This window comes from Pipistrellus kuhlii, unplaced genomic scaffold (assembly GCF_014108245.1).
Source record: "Pipistrellus kuhlii isolate mPipKuh1 unplaced genomic scaffold, mPipKuh1.p scaffold_m20_p_14, whole genome shotgun sequence".
NCBI lineage: Eukaryota > Metazoa > Chordata > Mammalia > Chiroptera > Vespertilionidae > Pipistrellus > Pipistrellus kuhlii.
Window position 1 is genome coordinate 30875009 of NW_023425449.1, and position 20802 is coordinate 30895810.

Here is a 20802-nt window from a genome sequence, read left to right on the forward strand (position 1 = left end):
AAAAGTAGAATTACTGGGTCAAAGAAACATGTAAAATTCTAAGTCCTTCCAATTTGCCATCCCCAAAACCTGTGTGCTTATGCCAACAGTGTATGGATATAAACCAGCACAGGATGTTATCAGTCTTTTGTATATATTGTGACATCACAATAAGTCTGGTTAACATCCATCACCTCATAGTCACATATGTTTATGCCATTTTTAAAAGCGTTAAATCAAATTGATTTTTAATTTTATCTCTTTTTAATTTTATTTTTATTTTAACACTTATGAAGAACCTAGGCATCTCCCTTGTCTATCCTAGCTTCTCCTACCTCTCCGTTGGGAAAAGGGTTGTCTCTGGGCATTGCCATTCTGGCCTCCAGGGGGCAATGTTTCCCTTTTAATACTGTGGAATAAGTATTACAGATAACCTGCACATCATTAGAGCCTGAGTTGGCCCATTGACTCTCAAGTATAGGTAGTGTGTTACACAAGAAGAAGGTTTTTGCAAACAACACAAGGGTCTCTCGCCCAATGAGTGGAATTTGATAGTACTTCTTGCTACAAGTATGTGGGGGGGAAAAGTATTACAGATAAGACCCAGAAAATATTTAAACAAAAGTTTACAAAGGGCTCCAGCTGAACAGAAGGCAAATGAGTACAGGGAGCAATATACAACTACATAATGTGGTTCACTAAATGCAGTATAGGCACGTCAGCTTTTGACACCATAAGAGGATTCCTCCCTACTTTGCTTCCCACTGCATACACTAAGCACATGCCTTTTTTTTTTTTCTTCCTGCACTATGTCCTCAAGCAAACAAGATTCTTCAAAAATTAGTCCCCAAATGGATAAGGCTAGTTCCAGCTAAGGACTTCCTTCCAAATTCTAGTTTCCAATCTCATTGTCTGCCTCTTTCCTAGATATTGGACCCTAGGCATGTCAGCCCTTTTCTAGGAAGATGGTATTGTCTACCCCTTTACAGAGGTTGTAGCTTCCCCTTGTTGGGAGAAACTTATCTATGGATCTCCCAAGCCCCTCTTTGTCAAGCATGCAAGACCCTGACCACTTGTATTATCTACTATCACATAACAGATTACTCTGAAACAAAGGCTTAAAACAACATTTCTTTTCTTTTCTTTTTAAATATATTTTATTGATTTTTTTACAGAGAGGAAGAGAAAGAGAGTTAGAAACATTGATGAGAAACACCGTCCAGCTGCCTCCTGCACACCCCGCACTGGGGATGTGCCCGCAACCAAGGCACATGCCCTTGACAGGAATCGAACCTGGGACCTTTCAGGTCTGCAGGCCAATGCTCTATCCACTGAGCCAAACCGGTTTTGGCAACAAACATTTATTTTTTGACAATGTTGAACCCTCAAGCTACTGTGGCTTCAGCTGTCCTCTCTCAGTCCATATAACAGGTAAGTATATACCAGAAAAACATTAGCCATAGGTATGGGCTGGAGCTATCTTCCCCAGAGTGAGCAAGGGAGAGTGTGTCCAAGACAGAAGCCATAGTCTTTTTATAACCTCATTTCAGAAGCAAAATCTTTAATTGCAGGAGTGAATGCCAGAAGGCAGGAACCATTATGGGACATATTGGAGGCTTTCTACCACATCACTCTATTTATCCACGGTTGTGTTGGCAGCAATCTTGAGGGACGAAGTAACATCTCCCTCCGGGATAGAGCAAGCTTAGCTTCCCACCCGCTAGAAAAGCAGTGGGTCCTCCCAAGCTCGCTGTTTTCCCACTGCACATCTGGCATCTATTCAGCCCTTTTCATCACCCCCGTGGACCTTGGGGGCAAGAGGGATTCATGCAAGCATTCTGATGTGCATGCTTTTCATGTTGTATTGTGCGTAAAACAAATCTTTTTCTCTGACTCACATTGTCTCCTGTCTTCTTTCAGCATCTGTGAAAAAGTAACAGGCTAACTTGTTGGCTTGTAGGTAGAGGGGGAAAAATCAATTAGTAGACCTGAATGTTTGACCCAACTGAGAAACCTATAATCAGAATATGTACAGGCCTTTGAGACCAACATTCACATAAGAGATCCAGGCACACATTATTCATTTTATTTGACAAACATGTATGTGTCAGGTGTTATTCTAAGAGTTTTTATGGTATAAACTCACTTAATCCATGAGGAAAACACTACTAAAAATCTCTGTTTTACAGATGAGGAAGAGGAGACACAAAGATGGTGAGGAAATTGATTTAAGCCATGCATCTCCTAAGTGTCAAAGCCTCATATTCAAGCAGACACAAACGTAAACAACTTGCCTACAGTATCCATTGATCCACTATTTCATGCTGTGTTAAGAGTTGAGGATTGCAGAAGGAAGATAGGGAGAAGTGACAAAATAGAGAGCTAATTCCTCAAAACATTAGTTGAGATAATCTTTTATTTCTAATACTAGAGGCCCTGTGCACGAAATTCATGCACGGGTAGGATCCCTAGGCCTGGCCCGCAATCAGGGCCAATAGAGGCCTTCCTTTGTTCCTTGCTGCCCCCTGGTGGTCAGTACATGTCATAGTGAGTGATCAAACTCCTGATCAGTCCAACTGCTGAGGGACGGATTTGCATATTAGCCTTTTATTATATAAGATGGCAGTATTTTTCGATTTTGTTGTTTCATTGCATATGTGAAGGATAAACTACCATCACATTGATAAATATTTTGATTTGGTGTGCTGTATTCGGCTTGTTAGGATGCAATTTTTAAAATGTGCTCTAATATTCAGATTGTGAAGGTAAAAATGCATTGCCACATAAAAGCCTGCACATGGAGTTTATAACAGCTTTACTCATAAATGCCAAAACTTGGAAGCAACCACGATGTCCTTTATTAAGTGAATGGATGAACTGTGATACAAAGGAATATTATTCAGTGCTAAAAAGAAATGAGCTATTAAGCCATGAAAAGGTAGAGGGAGTCTTAAATGCATATTATTAATAGAAGTTCATCTGAAAAGGTTATATATACTGTATGATTCCAATTATGTGACATTCTAGGAAAGGCAACACTTTGGATACAGTAAAAAAGATACTGTAGGTTACTGTAGGTTACCAGAGGTTAGCAGGAAGGGAGGGATGAACAGGCAGAGGGTTTTTAGGGCAGTGAAACTATTCTGTCTGGTGCTATAATGGTGGATTAATGTAATTATACATTTATCCAAACCCATAAAATATACGCCAGTGAACGCTAATGTAGTCTTTGGGTGATAATGATGTATCACTGTAGATTCACTAATTTTAACAAATATACCACTATGTCAGTAGTAGGGGAGATTGTGTATGTGTGGGAACAAGGGTATATTTGAACTCTGTGAACCTGAAACTGCTGTAAAAAATAAAATGTACTTTTTAACATGCTTTGAAAATTGCAGTATACTTTAAAATGTAAAATATAATAGTGTATGTGGTAAGTTTTTGGTAACCTCATTTTCTAACTGTTTAAGTCCCCTGTGCCCTTGACCTTGACTTTCTGCCTGTTACCTCCTTTCCTTATCAAGTGTAAATGTCATGGCCTTCACTCAGGCTCTCTTCCTCTGATTTATTGTCATTTTCTTGAGCCTTCACAACCCAGGTTCAGTCTAGCTGACTGCCTCCGCATGGCTGTCCCAGTGTTGCAGAGCTTTGCTGGGGAAAAGTCACATTGGTGAAGTTGATGTCTACTATATCACCTGCAGCCTCCTACATCTGCTTATTCCTCAGTGTGTCCTGCAACTAGGTTCTCACATCAGAGCTTTCTACTTCAAACGTATATCAGTAAGTTTTAACTGTAGTTTTCTGTTTTTGATATTGTACTATTTTGAATAAATACGTTCAACGTTTTGTGCCATTTCCTCTTACTCTACAGCTGCAGTCATGTGCTGCTTAACACAGGGATGCATTCTGAGAAATGTGTTGTTGGGTCATTTCATTGTTGTGTGAGTCTTGGAGAATGCACTTACACAGTGCCCGTATGGTATAGTCTACTATTATAATTGTATGTGCTATGCTTTTATACGACTGGCAGTGCAGTAGGTTTGTTCACATGAGGCATCACCACAAACACATAAAAGTAATAGTGCAATGGCTACTGTGTCACTAGGTGATAATTATGAGCACCAACTTCATTATGATCTAATGGGATCTCCATGGTATATGTGGATCCCATCCGTTGTTGACTGAAATGTAGTTATTGGGCACATGACTGTAGTTTACTTAAAAAATTGGATTCACATTATTAATTAAGCTGTTTTTTTATTAAAATAACTAACATAATCTTGCTACTAATTATCATGTAGAAATATGGCAGGTAAGCATATCTATCAATGAAGTGCTTATGCATTAGCATAGAGGCAAGGGAAAAATAACGTGGGTTCATATATTTAGAGTTGCTTTAGTTATTGGTTAGACAGGTCTCTTTAAGAAGATTCTGGGAAAAGGTTGAGTCATATTCCCTTCTCTGATGTGCTTCAGTGCCCTAGAATAAGCGTCCCTTGTTCAAAATGAGGGCACCTCCTCACTCAAGGAGCTCAATCAAAACCAGTCCAATCCACCCAGGGCTTCTCTTTTTGCCTGGCTGTGGACCACTCCCTGGGTCGGTATGGATCCCTAGGGCCTCGAACTGGCAGCCCCCGGAGCAGATTTACCGGATAGATGTGGCTTATTTGGCCTGTACGGTATTTTAAGAAAATTTGAATTTGTTCCTAGCATTTTTAAATTATGCCATCTCACATTAAGATGTATACTGCTAGCTTGTATTGAAAAATTAATGTACCTGGCCACATCGGGCCCGTGATCTTATATAGCAACAATCAGCTGATAGCTGCTATTAGCCGTTCCCTTCAGAGAAGGCAGACAGCTCCTGCCACTCACAAAGACTGATGTCAGTTGCCATTTCTCATCTTACTTTCACCTCTTCTGACCCTCAGCATCTGAGGTGCCTCCCGGGCACTTTAGGCATTTGCGTTTGTAAACTCTCTACATGTGGTCTTAGGTGCCTTGCACCCAGCACCATCCTTTCACCCAGCACCACACATTGGGTGCTCTGTGAAGCTCTAGAAAGATCATGGGCTTCAAATGAAATGGACTCAGCTCTGCCACTTTCCTGCTGTGTGGCCTGGGTAGGGTTATATATCTCTTTGGACTTCTGTTTCTTTATCTGTGAAATGGGAATATTGATGCGATGGGGTATTTGTTTGTTTGTATGTATGTTTGTTTGTTTTTTAGAGAGACAGAGAGAGATAGATCCTTTGCAAGCAATGGGCGGTTTTGAAAATTAAAGGCAATAGTATAAATAATATGCTTCTGATAGAGCTGAGAGGAGGCAGGAAGCACTCGAAGAGTGCGGCCTGCCTCCACCAACAACTTCAGGGAGATGACAAGGCCACTCCTGTTAGACGCAGGCATTGTCCACTCATCACTTTGTGTGATACTCTCAGATATCTAGCCACAAATAAGAAAATCATAAGAAACTAAATAGTACTTAAGTAAAATGTATTTCCTATAATTGTCAGCTGCCATCATCAAGGAACCATAATGGGTTAAGCTGTTAGCCAGTAACAATCCTATTGCTTGAAGGATAATCTTATGGTATGGTAAGTTAGTTCTTGCAATTAGTTATGTAAAGAAAACATAAATTGCCCGACCAACATGGCTCAGTGGTTGAATGTCACAGTTCGATTCTCAGTCAGGGCACATGTCCAGGTTATGGGCTCAATCCGCAGTGGGGGATGGGGAAGGAGGTGTGTGTGCGCAGGAGGCGGCCAATCAATGTTTCTCTCTCATCATTGATGTTTCTATCTCTCTCCCTCTCTGAAATCAATAAAAACATATTAAAAAAAAAAAAAGAAAAAGAAAAAGAAAAGGAAAAGAAAAGTAGGGCCCTAGCCAGTTTTGCTTAGTGGATAGTGCTTCGGCCTCTGGACTGAAGGGTCCCAGGTTCAATTCTGGCCCAGGGCACATGCCCAGGTTGCAAGCTCAATCCCCAATAGGGGGTGTGCAGGAGGCAGCCCATCAATGATTCTCTTTCGTCATTGATGTTTCTATTTCTCTTTCCCTCTCCCTTCCTCTCTGAAAGCAATAAAAGTATATTTTAAAAAGGAAAAAAAGAAAAGTAAGGACTCTTTCCCCCTCCCCACCTGGCAGTCTGTGCTGTGAGATTCTTTCCCCTTCCTCACCTGGGAGTCTGTACTCGTTCTTCAATAAATTTTCATATTGCTATACAAATAAATAAATAAATAAGTCTATTTTTTAAAAAAGAAAACAAAACAAATATTAAAAAGCTTATGAGTTAGAATGGTTTCCAAAACTGGGGAGGAAAAAGAATTCTCCACATGCCCACATTTGCTCACACACTGCAACCTTTGTAGGGCTCTTGATATGGCTATATATCTAATTTGTTTTCTATCTGCTACTATAACATATTACCACAAACTTAGAGATGTAACACAACACACGTGGATTATCTTATAGCTCTGTAAATTGTCTTATAGTTCCGTCCCCGAGCTACAATCAACGTATCAGCAGGGCTACACTCTTTTGGAGTCTCCAGAGTGAATTCATTCCCTTGCCTTCTCCACCTTCTAGAGCAGTGGTTCTCAACCTTTCTAATGCCTCAACCCTTTAATATAGTTCCTTATGTTGTGGTGACCCCCAACCATAAAATTATTTTTGTTGCTACTTCATAACTGTAATTTTGCTACTGTTATGAATCATAATGTAAATATCTATGTTTTCCCGTGATCTTAGGTGACCTTGCTAGCAGTTTAGAACCACTGCTGTAAAGCCTAAGCCAGCCATGTAGCATCTCTGTGACCTTTTTCCATAGTCACATCTTTCTCTGACTTTGTTCTATTGCCTCCCTCTTTCACTTAAAAAAAAAAATATATATATATATATATATATATATATATATATATATATATATATATATATTTTTTTTTTTTATTGATTTTTTACAGAGAGGAAGGGAGAGAGATAGAGAGTTAGAAACATCGATCAGCTGCCTCGTGCACACCCCCTCCCGGGGATATGCACCCAACCAAGGTACATGCCCTTAACTGGAATCGAACCTGGGACCCTTCAGTCCACAGGCTGATGCTCCATCCACTGAGCCAAATGGGTCAGGGCCTTTTTCACTTTTAAGGACTCTTGTGATTACCTTAGTCCCACCCAGAAAATCCAAGATATTCTTTCTATCTTAAAGTCAGCTGATTAGCAGCTTTAATTCCATCTGCATCATTAATCCCTTTAAAAAGATAATTTATGTTTTACATTGAGGTATTTTTGACATATAATATTATATGAGTTTCAGGTGTGCAACATAATTATTCCATAAGTGTACATATTGTGAAATGATCGCCACAATAAATCTAGTTAACATCCATCACCATGCATAATTAGAACTTTTGTTCTTGTGATGAGAAATGTTAAGATCTACTCTCTCAGTAACCTTAAAATATACAATACAGGGTTGTTAACTACAGTCACCATGCTGAAATTACATCCCATGACTTATTTATCTTGTAACTGGAAGTTAGTTCCTTTAGACCATTTTCACCATTACATTCTCCCTACCCCTATGGCAGTCACTAATCTGTTCTCTGTATCTACAAGATCTTTTTTTTTTTTTTCATATGGTATTTGTCTTTCTCTGTCTTACATTTGACTTAGTATAAGGCCTTCAAGGTACACCCATGTTGTCCATGCAACCGTAATTCTTTGCCATGTAATGTAATATAGTCACAAGTCCTGAGGACTAGGATGTGACTTCTTTGGGGAACCATCATTCTGCCTATCATAATGAGTATGTATTTTTATATGTAATTTATAGATAATATAAATTTATCTATATAATTTAAATTTTACCATCTATTGTGTCCTTTCTTAATTATTTTACTGTAATTATTTTACTTAATACTCACAACAGCCCTATGAAATAGGAACTACTTTTATGAATGAGAAAACTGGGAGTTAGGAAATGTGCCTGGGTCCAGAGCTGGTCAGAAGCAGAGTAAGAAGATTCAAACCCAGGCCTGTTTTCTTCTGGAGCCACGCTCTTCATCACTACATTGTATTAAAATCTGTTCAAATTGGTTTTTTTTTTTCTTTTTATTTTCTAAGGAAATGGTTATCATAGTAAAATTGGATTTTTCTGTGGGAGGGATAGTTCAGGAAGTATGTATCAGTTAAAATTCAAATGAAGATACTGGTTTTTTAATTGTCTGAATGTGCTGCTTATGTTTTTCTAAATTTAATTATATAATATCACAGATTTTTGTAACTGATTTTGACTTTTCCTTCCATGCCCTAAATTTCTGAACTGTTTGTACCTCTTTTAAAAGTCAAACAGATGTAGGTTCCTCCTAAGACTGTGAGCTTGAACTTTGCTTATTTGCAGAGTTTAAATGTAAACGAGACCCCAGGAAGTCATGTGGTTGTTTTTCTTGCTTTGAATACCTCAAATCACCATGTTTTCTTGCTATTTAGGGAAATGGTATAGGATTCTATTTTAGGCATGCAAGAAATTTTAATTTCTATGATCTTAGTTTTCAGCAGTACTTCCCTCTACCTATTCTTCATGTGATTGTTCTACTATGCAAAGAAGTAGCAATTAAAAATAATTTATCCAAAAAATAATAATTTAGCCCAGTCACGGGTTGAAATTATATGTAATAAGATGAAATTTGAAAGAGGTGGTTGAAATAAATAACATGCCTGTAAAACTTTTAACTACCGTAGTATGGTACTAAGTATGAAGAAATACAGTACAAGACAAAAGGATAAGATAGTTAAAAAGACCATGTACTAAGGAGTACATTTAATAGTGAAAGCAATCCACATAGCAGAAGGACAAAATTAAGGTGTTTTTCTCATTTCTCATTTTCTCATGTACCGTTATGGATATAAAATCTCCTTGAAAGCACAGTGCATCTTTGTACCTTGAACCTTCCCTCAGTCTTAACCCAGTGCTTTGTAGAGGAAATGTCTGTTGAATTAGAAATATTTATGTCCACATGATTACCTTAAAAATACTTTGTAGATATCTAGAGGAGAAAATAAGAAATAAATGGTTATTTAAACTACATGAAAACTAAGTGGGTGTTCAAATGACCAGTTTCAAATTCTAATCCCAATCCACAGTAGATCATTATCTGTGTAAAGGCCTAGGAGTGGTGGCTAGGTGAAGGAGCTGAGAAGCAGATGATTCTGTGGGTTTTAGTTGTGGGAATAGTTCCTTATTATATGTTTCATAAATTATGTAAACTACTCTTGTGGGTGGGAAGTATATTTTTTATTTCTTTTTTTTTAAGAGTAAATCATTCTTTTTTAAAAAAATTTTATTGATTTTATACAGAGAGGAAGGGAGAGGGATAGAAAATTAGAAACATTGATCAGCTGCCTCCTGCACACCCACCATTGGGGATGTGCTGGCAACTAAGGCACATACCCTTGACCGGTATTGAACCTGGGACCTTTCAGTCTGCAGGCCGACACTCTATCCACTGAGCCAAACCAGTTTTGGCTATATTTTTAATTTCTATCTCTCTGAGCCTAGCCCAATACCCGGGGCACATTAAATACTCAACTAATAGGTCATGACTAAGGAGGAAGAGAACAAAAGGCATTAAATTCTTAGATGACACCAAACCAAGCAATAGAGATGGAAGAAGTTTACTAACATCCTGCTTTCTGAATATGCACTCCATCCTTTTAAAATGTTTCAGTATACACACCTATGTATAAATACATATTTGTGACAGCCAATACTAATATATGTATGCACTGTAAAATAGAAATTTCACATTAAAAGTACAAAATAACCAATATATTTAAAATAACTTAATGTTATTTTATTCATTAGTATAAAAGCCTTTTTGCCCCAGCCGGTTTGGCTCAGTATATGGAGCATTGGCCAGCAGACTGAAGAGTCCTGGGTTTGATTCCAGTCAAGGGCATGTACCTTGGCTGCAGGCTCGATCTCTGGCCTTGGTTGGAGTGCATGCAGGAGGCAGCCAATTGATGTGTTTCTTTCACATTGATGTTTCTTTCTCTGTCTCTGCCCTTCCCTTTTATTATAAGTCATAAAACACACACACACACAAAAAAAAAAAGGTGTGAGAAAAATTTAAAGAACTGAAGTTGTTTATTTTAGAAAACATAGGTAATGTAAGGGTCTTTTGGCATGTAAAGAGTTATAATCCCTTAAAGTCTGTTTAAGTTTTTAACACACCTGGTTGAGCCAGACACAGATTCCTTAGAGATTTAGTTGAAAAAGTAACAACAACACACTTCTTTAAGCCAGAGCATGTGCATTTGAAATGAGATTAATCATTAATTGCACATAATTGACAGTAAATAACTGAGTCATCAAATGACGTGTTTAAGAAAAGCTATTATTTCCTACTGATAAGCAACAAAAATAATTATTATCTTCAAAGTCCACCTTGTAGGTTTGAGCTCTGAGGCCTAGTCTGATTCTCTGAGGAGCATAGTAACTGCTGACATGAACTTATGTAAATAAGTTATTGTCACCTATTAACACACAGAATTTATGTATGTAATAGACTATCCAAACAAGAGGCAGAAAAAAAAGGGGGAGATTTTTATTTTATTCTTGATACTCATAATAACTAGATTGGGTTTCCTTGGGGGAAGAATAATAGTTTTACTTCAGATAATTAATGGTCTTAGCAATACTTAAAGTAATTTCTAGCAATTTTTTTAATAGCAAAAAGTTGATGTTAGCAGTTTGAGATTTCAGATCTCCTGACCTAACACTTCCCCTTGGTTTTTTTCATGAGTCTAATGTAGAAAGTGAAAAAAGCCTATGATATGAAAAGCCTTATATTTGACCCTGGAGTACTCTTGCTTTTAAAATAGAGTTTCCCTTTATTACAAAACACACTTGAACTTTAGGCATTTCAGTTTTGAGTTTGAACATGGCTAATTTGGCTCAAAAAACATGGTTCACATTTGGGCCGCTCCCACCTCAAATACACAAAATGAGCACTCTGAGCCATTTTCTAGATCAAGAAAACAAGTTAATTCTGCTCTGAGCTAAGGCGGAATAAACGGGTCTCAATTTCAGTTCCTATGAATATCTGAGTTTTTCTAACTATAGCTTGGGTTGCTTTGTGTTTTATTACAATAAATTGTTTTTGTTCCGAAATTCAATAAATTGGTCATTGTAATTCTATTTTTACAGCAACTTTTTCTTGTTAATTATTTCCTGAGTCAATTCATGGCTAGGACTGTGCTTTAAAGTACCTTCCCAATAAAAATGGTTTTCTTCTTTTTTATTTTTAAAGAGTTTTTTTTAAATTGATTTTTAGAGCAGAGAGAAGGAGAGAGATTCATCGATGTGAGAGCAAAACCTCAATTGACTGCCTCCTACACCAGCCCCCAAGGGGGGATTGAACCCAAAACCCGGGCATGTGCCCTGACCAGAAATTGAACTCATGACCTTTTGGTGCACTGGACGACGCCCAAAAGTGGTTTTCTTAATTTTGAAGTTGTGAGATGCTGCGATTGCAATGTCAATGGATAAACATAGCTAGAAACTATAGCAACAACTCTTCATTTCTGACCCACTTAAGTAGATGAGTCTGTAGTAGAATGAAGGAAAAGGTGCTGTAAAAACAGTGCAAATAATATGAATCAAAAACTACTTTTGTAATCTGTAGTTGGTACTATTACTCATACCTCTCTGGTCTTGGTGACTTAACTGCTATAAAATAAATATTCTAATGAATACCAGCCCTCACTTCCACTACCAGCTGACTTATGAATAGATCATTCAGGTCCTGTGATTGCCATTATATCAAATCTTCTCCCTTAAGGAAGTGATATTTCTTGTGTTATAATGCCCTTCAACTTATCCAGAGGAACTACAAAAAACACAGGACTTTATTCTGATATTAAAAAGTCTTGATGATTCCATACTGGACAGCAATTTAGAGAAAAAATTTTCCATTTTGAATATAATGAACAACATAAACTGATGAATAAAAATAGAGCCATAGACCTAAAAGCATCGAACAGACTGTCCAACCTAAGAGGGAAGGTGGGGGCGGGGGTGGGTGGGTAGGAGAGTAGGGTAAGAGATCAACCAAAGGACTTGTATGGACACAGACAGTAGTAGTGTGAGGGCATGTGCTGAGGGGTGGGAGCAGCCAAGGAGAGTTCAATGGGGGAAAAAGGAGACTTATGTAATACTTTAAACAATAAAGAATTGAAATTATTTTTTTTTAAAAAGGATTTCCATTTTGAAAAGAGGATGAAAAAAAGTAAGCACTCATCTCATCTACACTCATAAAAGAGTAAGATACAAATTGTACCTTCATGACATCCACCAGCCAATTAGGAATATACAAATTGACCCAAAAAAGATGGTGGGTTAATTTGCATATGCAGGCACCATGTGGCCAGGGGCAGGGTGAGGCAGTGCTACTCTGGGCCTCTGGGCAGTGTGGGAAAGGCCAGAGTGAAGGCAGTGCCGGCAGCCAGGGGAAGGAAGGCCTGTTCTTGCACGAATCTTCATGCATTGGGCCTCTAGTTGTAATATATTATCTTTAGAAAAAATACTATATTACCTGGTTAGGTAGTTTTTTGTTTGCTTTTAATGTTTGGGCCAGCAGTTTATAGTATTGGCAAGTCCAATTTTCTAAAGTTGTGAATATAACTATATTTTATGATTTTTTCCTGTTACTTTTAGGACTTTTACAAAAAACACAAAACTCTAAAAGTTGCCCATTCTTTATCATTGGACAAATGAAATATAAATAATTGGCATTTGAACATGTGTTAGAGATAATGATGATGATGACAATAGCAGTCAGCTGATGTTATGTTCCATGTATTCTACTGTTTATTTGAGCCTCATAGTAATTTCATGAGATGAACACTATTACTACCTCTGTTTTACTGAGGAGATAAAAGTACTATTATTATCCTCATTTACTGATAAAATGAATGCTCAGAGAGGTTAAATAATTTTCCCAAAAGAGAAAGTGGTAAAGCCAGAACTTAAACCCGAGTCTTTCCAATTCTAAAATTTCTGCCCATAATCTCTACATCATAGATAAAACAGAACAAAATGTCTGTCCTAAAAGTATGAAGAGAATCATATTTCCAAACAAAATATTGGATCCCATAGTCTAGAAAAAAAACTTTAACATTTTATTTACATAAAACCTTATGAAGCCATAAACATCAACTAGACATTTAGCTGAACATTTGACAACTTGTACAGTGTAAACTTGAAATTGGAAGCATGATGGAGAATAGAGATATGATCTATACCTATAGGTATGATTAAGTAATCAGCTTTAAAATATGCCCATAAAAATGAATTTTAAGTGAAAAAAACAATCCTTGAATCATTTGTGAATAGATTTACATCCTCTAGTATTCTGAGAAATCAAGCTATTAAATTGCAGCCCTCAGATTATAAAGGCAAACTACACAACCTTGTATCAGTTGAATGTGGTCCATTCACCTTCTTGCCTTAAAATATTTGTGGGAGGTGGTGTCGCAGTGGTGTGTGTGTGTGTGTGTCTGTGCGCGCGTGTGTTCTTCACAGCAAGAGGACAAATTTATCTTAGAATTGTAATGGTTCCCAGATGTTTGTTTTTCAAAAAGAAATAAAAAAGTTTCAGATGTGGTGATAGCCAGGTATTGGTTTCTAAAGCAAGAATGATGTCATTTTACTTGGAGTTTATTGACACAAAACTTCCTTTTGGCTGAGATTTTCAGCACTGTGAATATGGCTTTAATTAAGAGGAACACTGATCACTGTTGATTTTGTTACAAGGGAGGAATGTCTTTGGGCATTGTGTGGACTGTTTTGTGTATGGATCACAATGACTTCTATCTACTGTACTTTATATCCATTTCTGTATGCCACTGAACATTATTGTTTAGAAAGTTCTTTAGGCTTATGATATTTTGAAGTATGAAACCATTGGATTCACATTTTCTTTCTTTCTTTTTTTAAAAGAAGGCCATGCAGTGATAACTGACATTAAAAATGAAATGTTCTGATTTTACCTCTGAGGTAAAAATTCTATTTATTTTTTAATCCTCACCCAGGGATATATTTATTGATTTGAGAGAAGAAGAGAAAGGGGTGGAGCTGGGAGCAGAGAAACATCCTTTGGTTGCCTCCCTTATATGCCTCTGACCAGGGACTGAACCCGGGAAACCTATTCCCCATAGCCTTTTGGGGCAGGGCCAAGGATCCAACTGAGCCACCTCAGCCAGGGCTGTCGTGCAAAATATTTAAATATCATTTTAAAATGTAAGGAAGTGTCCCTTGAATTTAGGAAAGTCACAATAAATCAGTTTCTCTAATTACCTTGGAAGTTCGATTATTCATAGATTTGTGGCAAACCCTCTCTAGAACCATATAACCTGAAGTAATAGATCCTGGCCTCAAAATCTGAAGCATGATAATGCACACAGGAATCTTTTTTTTCTTTTTAAATATATTTTATTGATTCTTTACAGAGATGAAGGGAAAGAGATAGAGAGCTAGAAAGGTTGATGAGAGAAACATCAACCAGCTGCCTCTTGCACACCCCCTACTGGGGATGTGCCCGCAACCAAGGTACATGCCCTTGACGGGAATCGAACCTGGGACCTTTCAGTCCGCAGACCAACGCTCTACCGCTGAGCCAAACCAGTCTCAGCGTGCACACAGGAATCTTTAAATAGTTGTCTATCTTCAAGTGGTAGCCAATAAAACTTGAATTGCATTAATGTTGTGAGGCAAAAATCCCCTCTACTTCAAAATCCTAACCACTTTACTCCACACTCATCGTGTCTTGTAATTCTTAGTTCTCCATTCACTTTCTGTACCTCTTTTTTTAAAAAATTTTTAATTGATTTTTTTTTTTTTTTTTTTTTTTTTGCAGAGAGAGTAAGGGAGAGGGATAGAGAGATAGAAACATCCATGAGAGAGAAACACTCATGTTTCTCATGATCAGCTGCCTCCTGCACACCTCCTACTGGGGATTGCCTGCAACCACGGTACATGCCCTGGACTGGAATCCAACCGGGATCCTTCAGTCCGCAGGCTGATCGCTCTATCCACTAGCCAACTTCTGTACCTCTTTATTGTATTAATAACTGGGGGGGGGGGGGGGGGGGGGGGGGGGAGGAGAGAAAAAAAAAGAAGAAAGAAAGAAAAAAGAGGAAATCCATGGGTCTAAAATGCAACTTGAATCGGGATGTGTAATGTATGCCCTCACCTGACTTGGAGATTAATGGGAATGAAAAAAAAAAAAAAGTAGTTAGTAGATAAAAAGGGTATGTTGAAAGGACATTTCTCTGTACACACAGGATCTGCCCATTTGTGGCCAAACCTTGGTTGATGATCAAGCAGAAAACTTCAAATAATGCTAAACGAAGCATAGTCGTTGCTACATGATTTGGATTGTTGTTTGACTTCTCGGAGTCGCCAGCGCACACGGAGCCACAGGCGCACCCCAGGCCCTTCTTGGGGGCGCCGCGGTCCTGCTCTCCGCACACCCCGGGTCACCCTCCCCGGCCCGGCCCGGCCCGGCCCGGCGGCCCCGTGCGCTCCCCGAGCCCCAGGGTCGTCCCGATGAGCTCTCCGCGGGGAACCCCTGGGAGTCCGAGCCTCTCGCCGGGACCCACCGGGGTCCCCCGGGGGCCCCTGAACTTGGCGCGCGCGGCGGGGCGGGCACCGCGCCCTCGCGGACGTCCCGGGGGCCGAGGCGCAGCGCCGGGCGCCGCGGAGGGAGGGGGCCCCCAGCCCCGGCTCGCAGCGGGCGCCCTCCCGGCGGCAGCCGGCCGCCCACTCGCTCTGCCCGGCCGCCCCGCGCGCCGCGGGAGGAGCCGCCGTGACGCGTCAGGGAGGAAGCGCGGCGCCCGGGCCCCGCGGGAAGGAGGAAGCGCGAGCGCCGAGAGCGCACGGCCCCGCGCCCGCCGCCCCGGAGGCCGCCCGGAGCCGGTAAGTGCGGGGCGGCGGGGTCCCCAGCCCCCGGGGCGGGGCCAGGGGTGCCCGGGCGGCGGAGCACACGCGCCTCCCCGGGAGCCTTGGCCGTGCCTCCCCCACCCTCGGACCCCCTCAGCCCGCCGTCCCTCGAGTCGGTCGGGAGGGAAAAGTGCTCCGGAGAGTTTGTGCGCTTTGTGCCCTCGAGGTGGACGCAGGCGGCGCTTTTGGATCCCTGCCCTCCCGGGGGTGTCAGCGGACAGACGGACGGACGGACGGACGGACAGTGCGGGTTAACCCGTGCGCGGCCCGGAGCGCGGAGGGGCGGCCCCGAGGCCGGGAGACACCCCCCCCTCCCCCCGGAGGCGGGGACTGGACGCGGGCCACCTGCCTGGACGGGGCGCCGGGGGCCTGGGGTGAGGGCGCGGGAACCCTCCCCTGTGCTGGGGGACCTGTGGTCTGCCGCTTCGGAGCGTGGTGACCCTGTGTGTTTTCTGTGATCGGAACCCTTTCCGTCTCTTTTCGGGTGACTTTGACCCTATGTGGGTTCCCACAGTTTGCACATCGAGCTGCACCAGCTAGAAAAGTGCTTTGGGATTTAAAAAAAAAAAAAAAAAAAAAAAAAGATTTGGTTCTTTTTTCATGGTGGTTCCTTGGAAAGAAATAAGAGAAACAATTCCATTGGCTTTTGCACAGTGATTTCTGAACCAGGAGTAGCATTTCAGTCCTGCCCAAGAGGCGGTACAGGGTACACTTGAGATGCAGGTGAAAATACAGGGAGCTACTAGTTTCAAAACCTTTATCAGGGGGAAAAGTAGGAGGCTGCTGTCCTTTGTATGAGGCCGAGGAGTCACCCAGCCAACCCGAAAAGTGCTTTTCTTATCTGGCAAACACTTGGATAGCTCTTACCTGTGTGTTGGGGCTCTTTCTAAAGTGTTTTATAAATATTAACCCAAATTGATAACTCAAACTATCAAATTATACCGGTTCTAGCCATGAAGAGGTTGTTCTGTACTTCAGTTCCCCAATGTCACTGCAAGAGCTGGACACAGGAGAGGAAGTCTCGGGCTTTTTTTTTTTTTGACTGTGTGTACCTTCTGGACCCCCTGATTACCATTCCTGTACGGCCAGCCACCATGCCTCCACTCCTGAGGGCAGGGCGTCTGCAAGAACCCCTCTTCCGGACCAATTCCTTGCAGATGGCAGCCACCCAGATCCCTAGGATGGTCCTCAAGAGGGCCCTTCGTGTTGGCCATCGAGCCCATGTTAGCTCACTCTGGAGAGTCCAGAACTTCCCCCTTCCTTCAGCTGCCACTACTCGGAGCCTGATTTTGTTTCTAAAAGGAGTTTTGTTCCTCATCTGTTTGAGATGGCCTTAGCTTACGTTTAAGGGCCAGGTTGAAAGTGAAATGCAGTATACAATAGAACCCTGTAGATGTCCGTTTTGTGGTTTGCAGATATATATAGAAAATATAAATAGAATAAAGTGCCCCCTGTAAAGACATGCCTTAGCCTGATGGTCAGATTAGTGGGTAAAATAGACATGGTTCTCGTCATTATGGTGATTATGAGTCTTTATGTTAAAATCTGTACGTCCGTCATACTAGCTTTCTATACCTCTCTCTCTCATATATTCAGATTTCCAGGGTGATGATTAAATGAGATGCTAAGCCCCCTTTAATAGGATTATGACGTGTCCTGGAAGCAGGAAGGCTCCCTTTCCTTTGATAAAATTTATGGTGCGACAGGCATTGATGGATTTCAAGAATTCGTTTCACCCAATGACAGCTGGCACTTTCATGAGTTACCAGGTGCTTCCAGACATACTTACTGGCTCTTCAGAGAGACCTGGTGAAGTTGGTGGCCATTGTTATTCCAGCAACTGAGGCATGGAAATGTGTAAAAACTCTAGCCTGGATTGCGCGGCCGTAAGAGGCAGCGCGTGCACAGAGAGCAGCTATGTGCGCAGTGCCTGGCACGTGCTGACCCGTAATAAACATTTGCGGAATGATTGACTCCAAATGACTTCATATTTATTGACTTTCAAAACATACGCCTCTCAAATACCGTAATACATTTGTGCCTGAAAGATTCCCCGGCCTAATCCAATGTATCTTATTTCAAACAGTATCTGTCTGATACACATGTTTTTTTCCAAAAGGGATGTGAATGCTCTTTGGACTCATTTCTTAGGATTTATCATCTCTGGTTTTTGTTTTTTGTTGTGTATTTTTTGGGGGGGAGTAGAGGGGAGGGTGACATCATCTCTGGTTTTTGAAAAGCAAATGGGTTGGTTGTCCTTTCTCTCAAACATGCTTTTTCCTTCTGTTTTTGGAGAGTTTAGACTGGACACACAGTTTTAGGGTTTGTGTAGACAGCTTTCTTGTCTCTCCCTGCTCAGCAAAGGTCATTTTTAAGGACAGCAATCACTATAGGTTTTCCATGTCAGTGAACTCCACTAAGCTCCTTAGAAATAGGATCAAGTTTAAACCCAGTGACGGCTGGGTATTGTAATTTTTTTTTTTTTTTGAAGTGTCTGACATTACTAATGTGCTTCTCAAAATGTTGCAATTACTTTAATATAGATCTGTCAAAAAGTAACAACCCCACACACCTCAACTATTTATATCCTTGAAGCATAGTTCTCTGTACTCTAAAGCATGTGACCTCCAGATGGGGAAACCTCCCATTAGGGAGGAAAAGGTGGCCCTTAGTTGGTGGGAGAGATTGAGGAGGGGAACGTGGGAGGCGGGGTGGCCATTCCCACGAAGGGGGTTAGGTGGTAAGAAGCCCTTCCTGGAGCCACACTGAGTCACCTGCCTGTCAGCGATCTTCTCAGCCTCCGTTCTTCGGTGCGGGGGTGGAATAAAATACTTTGGAAACCTGTCTTGTTACAGAAATCACTTTACCTTTTCCAATCTCATGCTTTCCCTCTCTCTCTCTCTCTCTCTCTTTTTAAATTCATGTAGATTACTGACTAAACTGCTGATTCATGAAACTCAAATTATGTAACGTGTTGTTCTTGACAGGAACAGTTCAGGAATTATTTTAAGGGACTAGATGTCTGTTTCCCTTTATCTGTTGCATTCTGCAAAGGTGGCATCTTTGTTCTCATTTCACCTCCCCCACTCCTCCCCTTCTGTTTGGTGGAGAAACGTGGCAGATCTGGGGAGGTGCCATTTCCACGCCTTGTAGTTCACAGCAAAGTCATTTTAACTCGGTAGTAACTTTGCGTTAGTGGATAGTCACTGCGGAGGAAAACAGCATGGAAATCAGCTGTGGAAGGCCGGCTCGGAACAGTGAAATTTTATTGCCTGTTCGAAGCCAAGCCAGCGAGTTTGCAAAGAGAGCAGTGTGCCATCTCCTTGCTCTTATCCAACGTCCCCTGACCTTTCCTGTTTGCCACAGGTCTTGAAAACCTGCCTTAATTTACCTTTTTGTAGCCACTACTATTCAAACCCAAATCTGTTTGCCTTGGGTGGGGGTGATGGGTGGGTGAATGGTTGTAGGGTGAGAATTTGAAGGGGGGAATGGTTGTAGGGTGAGGATTTGTGAGATGGGAAATGGAGGGTGAAGTAAGGGTTGTTACTGAGGTCTCACAGGGGAGGGTTCATGCAGATTGCTGCTCTGCCTCTCCTGGAGGGTTCAGACAGACATTAAGGGGAAGACATATATGGGATCAAAGAAAGTTTGGGAAGGATTAGAAACATACGTCAGCATATGATCTTGGCAGGCAGAGTTTCTTTGTGCCACCAAGTGCAGAAGTGTCATGATGGGTAGCTGCTTCTTCAGGCCACACAGTGCATTTTTTGCAGATGATTGAAATGTAGAGAGCTTTAAACAGAGAGATTTCACAGGCTTGTGGTTGAGTAAAGGCCTGGATTTCGTACCTTTTTAAAGCCTTACTCTTTTTTTTTTTTTTTTTTTTTTTTTTTGAGTCTGCCTATAATGTGGAGAGAATGCCATTCTCTTCACTGTTTTGTGATTTTTAAATAACCGGCATTGTATTTACGTGGCATATAGTAAGGAGTAGGATTCAGGTTAATTGCTGTCATTCAGGTTCCTGGTATATTTGCTACGCCAGTCAATACCCAACACTTTTCCTGTAGGTAAAATGGACTTCATGCATATTAACACAAAATCGGACTCACTCATGGACTGGCCAGCCTATGGATGCAACATCCTCAAGTACGGTGGGGCTTCACTACGACTTGACTAATTGCTTGCTTGAGTTAAGTAATGAGAAGAAAACTTTTAGTTATTTACCTCCCTGTTTTTAAAATAAAAGCAGATTAAAGTGAGCTTAAAATGATATGGTTTCCAAATCAGCATCCACACATGCAGACAAACATATGTATAGGACCTGTAGCTAGATTATATAATCTAATGCACATATGTTATATATGTGATCAGCTAAAGGGAACTATAGGAACCATATCTGCAGTTTCCCAAGAAAACACGGCTATGTATGTTACCTTTTTCCCCTATTTTTATTTTAGTTTTGTTTCTTTTATTTTCTAAACATTTTTAATTACAAAGGCATATATGCTCTTAAATTCAAGCAGTCGAGAAGCATGTGAAGTGAAAAGAAAAACTAAGTCCTCTCCATTTTAATCTTACTCATGAAGATAATCATTGAGTATTTATATTCTTCTAGATTTTTCTCCATGCTTATTATATAAACCTGTGTATTTATAAATATATGCAGAGATATTTTTTGAAAATGAAAATCATGCCACACAATTTATCCTTTTGTTGTTTTGTGTTTTTTAATATCATGGACATCTATCAATCTACACCATTAGTTTTGACAGCTGCATAGTATTCTACTTTAAATTATCCATGTTTTATTTCTTATT

The 20802-nt window shown here is 40.6% G+C and overlaps 1 non-coding gene across 1 annotated transcript; it reads left to right on the forward strand.

Annotated features, from left to right (window-relative positions):
• Nucleotides 1-412: 412 nt before the first annotated feature.
• LOC118718728 lies at nt 413-551 on the forward strand. Its single transcript, XR_004987907.1, has one exon. It is a non-coding gene; the product is annotated as a small nucleolar RNA SNORA62/SNORA6 family (small nucleolar RNA).
• Nucleotides 552-20802: the final 20251 nt, after the last annotated feature.